Source organism: Hylobates moloch, unplaced genomic scaffold (genome assembly GCF_009828535.3).
Source record: "Hylobates moloch isolate HMO894 unplaced genomic scaffold, HMol_V3 SCAFFOLD_401, whole genome shotgun sequence".
In the NCBI taxonomy this organism is placed as follows: domain Eukaryota; kingdom Metazoa; phylum Chordata; class Mammalia; order Primates; family Hylobatidae; genus Hylobates; species Hylobates moloch.
In genome coordinates this window covers 21,335-27,147 of record NW_026652676.1, presented here as the reverse complement: position 1 = coordinate 27,147, position 5,813 = coordinate 21,335, and positions in this window count along the sequence as shown.

The following is a 5,813-nucleotide window of genomic DNA, read 5'->3' as shown; positions in this document are numbered from 1 at the left end:
TGCCCCTCAAAGTGTGACCCACAAACCAGCACCATCAGTCTCTCCTGGAAGCATTATACAAACGTAACATCTCAGGCCCCACCCAGACCTACTGAATCAGAACCTACCTTGTATCAGGATCCCCAGGGGGATTTGTGTGCACATTAATGGTCAACACTGTGCTTGCTTTCTCCAAAGGATTGTGCTCGCTTGTATAAAATGAGTATAACAATTATAGTGCAGAGAAGTTGAATATAAACTTGTAAATATAAACTTGTATGAGGCTACTAAGTAGTACAAAACACTCTCAAATTTCAAGTTCATATCTTTTTTTTTTTTTTTTTTTTTTTGACGGAGTCTCACTCTGTTGCCCGGGCTGGAGTGCAGTGACGCGATCTTGGCTCACTACAAGCTCCGCCTCCCAGGTTCATGCCATTCTCCTGCCTCAGCCTCCTGAGTAGCTGGGACTACAGGCGCCCGCCACCATGCCTGGCTAATTTTTTTGTATTTTTTAGCGAAGACGGGGTTTCACCGTGTTAGCCAGGGTGGTCTTGATCTCCTGACCCCGTGATCTGCCTGCCTCAGCCGCCCAAAGTGCTGGGATTACAGGCATGAGCCACTGTGCCCGGCCAAGTTCATATCTTAATGCTACTGCCTTTATGCTAAATGCCTTTAAGGTAGTCATGTTGGGATTTTTTTTCTTTCTTAATAGCATCCCATAATGATCTTACATGTTCCAAAAATTAAAATATACAATTAACTCGGGAGGAGAAAATAAAAAACTTCAGAGGCTAAAATATAGGCGAGATACCACAGCTTACCTATAGCTTGAAAAAGTAATATCTGAAAAATCAGAAACTCTCATCAATTATTTGTGTCATCTCTAAGACAGGCAATAACTGTAAATCTCCTCACACTAAACTGGTTAAACTTAACAGTCAGTAAAAGATTGTGCTGACAACCATTGGGTCATGTTGGAAAAAACAATGAATCAGCAACACTCCCAAGAACACTCGGAGTTTTCAAATTTATTTTTGATAGTGGATTCCTTTTCCTCAAATACAGTCTTCTTGGGAACTCCCAATATAAAAAAGCTCCTTGAGGAAGTAGTGGGTAAAGGAACCAAGGCCCCAGCGGCTCACCTGCTCCTCTCTTGCAATGCTCCTTTGCCCCTTTCCACCTTTTGAAATCTGCCTAACCTTCAAGGCTGAGGATAAATGGGCTTTTGCTTCACTCTGCACACATAGATCTACTCTATGAGTGAATAATTAGTATGCTCTTTTTCAAGTTAAGGAAATTGAATCTCAGAGAAGTTAAAAACTCATCCAGGGTCAATGGCAGTAAAGCGAAGGCTTCAGTTCAGGACTTCCTGACTCCAAATTCTAGCCTCTCAACTGCCACCCTGCCTATTGTCTGTAATGCTTTATAAGGCTCCACTTGGTACTTTCAGAGCATTTTTTTTCTACAGCATATTTCACATCCTGCCTCGCATTACAGATTTTTCTTCCCCATGACTCATCAGCTCCTGGAGAGCAGACATTGTTCTGCTCAATCACTCATGATCTAGCAATAATTTATACATAGCAAATGGAGTTTTTCCCAGTTCTCTGGGGTTTGCCTTCCTTGAGAAAGTCCACCCCTGAAAATGCTATGTGTTCACCAACCAGGCTGCTTCAAGTGAATGACATATACTGCCACCACTGCCCCTCCTCCATCCATGAGGGGTCATGTGACTAGTTCTCACTAACATACTTTGAAATGGAAGGAAAATAAAGCCATAGGCTGAGGAGTCCCAGGTAGCCTTCCCTAAGTTCTCTCTCTTTCCGGCCTCCTGGCTAGCTGCAGAGGATCCAGTGAAGTTGCATAGTCCAAGAAGATGATGGAGATATGGGTGGAAGAATAACTGAGTGACAGTGGATTATGAAGAGGGCAAGGAACCAGTATATTAATCCACTGAGACTTTAGAGTTGTTTGTTATAGCAACTGGCGTTTGCAGACAAGATACATTCCCGCCTATCCAAAGTCCATAAGTCAACTTTTTTCATTAGCAAGTGATTCTTTCGCTATAAAAATGCTTCCAAAATTTAAACTTTGAAATAATGGAAAGATATTAAGTATCAGCCAGGCGTGGTGGCTCATGCCTGTAATCCCAGCATTTTGGGAGGCCAAGGCAGGTGAATCACTTGAGGCCAGCAGTTTGAGACCAGCCTGGCCAATATGGCGAAACCCCATCTTTACTTAAAAATTAAAAATATTAGCCAGACATGGTGGTGCATGCCTGTAGTCCCAGCTATTCAGGAGGCTGAGGCAGGAGAATTGCTTGAACCCAGGAGGCAGAGGTTGCAGTGAGCTGAAATTACACAACTGCACTCCAGCCTGGGTGACAGAGCGAGACTCCATCTCAAAGGCAAACAAACAAACTCCTTTCAATGGAGTGCTGGCACCCCTAAGAATTATCTGACTCCATTAGGACTCTGCACCTTTCACTGCCTTTGAACTATTTTACAACTCTTTAAATTACAGATAACCAATAGCAAAACAAATAATTCTCTAAACAAGCAAATTAAATATCCAGAAAAGGGACAACCTTTGCTGAATGGAAAAAGTCAGTTTTGCATCCATCTATAAATTCATTTCAACAATTTTTGACTCCACATAGATTTGTGGTTGTTTCATGTCTCATTTGAGCCCGTTATGTTATTTGCCTGGCTTCTTCATTAATAACGAGTTAAATAAAATCTCTGACATGTTCACTTTAAATCTATAGAAGAATCATGATTATACCTTATTTTAAAAATTATCTTTTAACAAGCATGAATTATTTGTGGTCCATCATGAAGGCACTAGACCAAGGTTTTAAAATGAGAGTGTTTTGATACAGTGAGGGGGATTAAGAGAAGAGTGAAGCCTCTTGGGATCCCAGGACAGTCCTGGGGAAGTGTGGCCAGTGCTCAAATGAAGAATGCAAAGTGAGAATGATGACCAGGAAGAAGGAAGAAGAAAAGGCTGCAAGGTTCCACTGGAAATAAACTTCTCACATCAGAATTTTCCCCATGGTTTGCCCCACCTTCTTGTTACTAGTGGAGTAAATAAATGAGTTGTCTTTCTATCTCTCTGTGGTTTCCATTGCTGGATCCTGAGCTGTCAGGTCTAGTTGGAAACCACTCTTCACCTTAACTCTGTGTGCACGGCCTCTACTATTGATCTATTTCCCCCATGGCAGGGCTCAGAAGCCCAAGGCTCTGGTCTTGTGGGATGTGCAATACTTTATCAGGTCTGTGATAAACAAACCCAGGTGGTAGTTCACCCAGTGCCTGTGGCTGATTTCACACAAATCTTCTGCAGTTGGAAGTTGCCAATATGACTTTGGGTATTTACCCCCAAGGATTCATCAAATCCTTCCTGTTCCAAACAGTCACTATCCTTTCAAGAGGAGCAGCTTGAAAATTCAAATCCCATTATTTCAGAAAGATTTCAGCCCTGCAGGAAAACTGAGAGATGGAAGGTGTAAATCAAAATCCCCTAAGTTGTGAGCACTTCATTTTAAATTCCTTCCCTGGGTCTTGATAATCTGTGTGTTTGTAAAGTTTGTTTTGAAAGTTCTTCACATGAATTGAACTGGGACCTGTTGTTGACCATATAGCTATATTTTGTGCCAGATTCTGTAAATCATTCTGTGCAAGCAGAAAGGTTCTGAGTTGGAAAAGCAGAAGCCTGTGGCCATTAATTCTCAAATGCTGAAATGAAATAAACAAGTTGATTTCAACTTCACCTGATCACTAAGCTTAGCTTTAAGGCTTTAGCATCCTTTTTTACGGTCTCAGTTGGAGACAGGGAAAAACTAACTACTCTGTTTCTGAACTGCAAAAGTTAAGTGCATTCTTTCTCTGATCCAGATTAAGTAAACCAAGTAAAATTTGGAAGACTCCAAATATTCCGGATTCTTAATAGAGTGGACCAAGAGCATTTAATTAAGTAATTCACCTTAACTAGCATCATGTAACCTCAAATCAAGAGATAAGGACCCATTTTGACTAGTTTCTCCATTTTGTTTTAACACAGTTGGAAATTCTTTAACATCATCCTTGTTTACTTTCCTCTGTATTTTTTCAAAGAGGACAATTTATACTTAATTTCTTCCTTTCTGAAAAACTTCCCAGTTTTCCTAGTGTTTTTTCTTGTTTAATTCCCAGAAGAGCCTACTAGATGTTTTCATATTTCAATAATTCCCCAACTGAGCCTACGAGTGCATTCTCGTTACCAAGAAATTAGTTCACAGCATTCTCCTCAGATGTAATATGTCTTATTAATGCTTTTATTAACTGTAGTGGATGAAGAGGTTATTTTCTGGATTAGTTCCAAGTCTCCTTTTCTGGCTCTCCAAAGGAAAAGTGATTGCTGAATTTTCCCATAAGAAATGCATTTGTAATAAAAGAAATGTGATTTTTTTCCAATTCTCTAATTCAATATCATTTAATTATGAAAATACAGAGAAGAGCTTCAGCTTCTAAGAAGCATTGAATGTATTATTTCACACAGATTGTAAGAAGAAATAAAATCAAGATAGATAATTTGGAGCCAACATATTTGGGTTTAGGTTTCCAGAAGGCTCTTCCTAACCAACAAGTTCAAATTTATTTTTAGTGAAACTTTGGTACCATTAACCCAACAGCTCCTACAGGGCATTAAAGAAACAAAAAGATAAAATATTTTCAAACCAGGAACCTAAAACATTTAAAATGCTACATCATAATAATAATTTTCTACATTCAGAAGTGAGATACAAAAAGAGGACTTGATTCTCAGAGCTGGGGAAGCAATGAACCAGCAGCAGAGAGAATCAGGTTTATAAATGTCTCACTTCCATCTAGGTGATGCAATAGTTGTTTTCATTCTTTGGTAGGAGCTGTCAAAGGCTTTATGTCTATAAAGCCACCTAATTAACTATTTGTAAATTTTTAAATTGCTCAATCACTCCGTGAGAATGCCATCTGATTTTCCTCCGATTCAGAGGCTAAGCTAATCAATGTAATTGACTCAACACTTCTAAGGTCTGATCATTTCTACAGTGAAGAATCGCTCAAAGTTCATTCCAAAAAATATATAAAATGTTAGGTGATGTTCTGGAAAAAACTAGCCTCAAAATACTCTCTAAAGTTTATGACCAGAAAGCAGGCTATAGTCAGTGGATTACTAAAGACTCTGTAGATATCAAAAACACTTTGGAGTAAGTAGAACCAGCAAAAATAACAATGAGGTGAAGCTCTACCTGCCATACGATAGCTAAGCTTAGTGTCAGTTATAAGCATGACAGAAAACCCTCAGTACCTGATCAGTTACCATGTTTTCCACAAATTAACCTCATGTCTTCTAAAAACCTTGCCCCACTCCCCATATTACTACCCAGGAGAGATGCAATAGAGCATCCCTTTTCTCCTCCCAACTGTGCTTGAAAATTTCAGGCCCAGAATGGCGATCAGCTGGAAGAAAAATCCCTTTTAGGAATCAACAGTACTCCATGCTATGTGCTAGATGTTCTGAGGTTCCCCAAAAAAATAAGCAAAATGAGATAGTGCAGTGAATAGAAATTAAATAATACTGACAAATGACTGGAAGCATTTCAAAAGGAAGGGCTCAGTGTGAGTTAGGGTTCCCAGGAAAGGCTTTGGCCAGATCCAGGTGTAGACACATGGAAAGAGGAGACAACTATTCCAAGAAAGAAAAACAATGGTAGAAAAAGTGGGTAGGGAATGTTTGATACATGTTCTGGTGATAGAGGTCTCAGACAGAGCAACAAAAAGAAACAGGTGGGAAGATAGACCAGACAGCACATG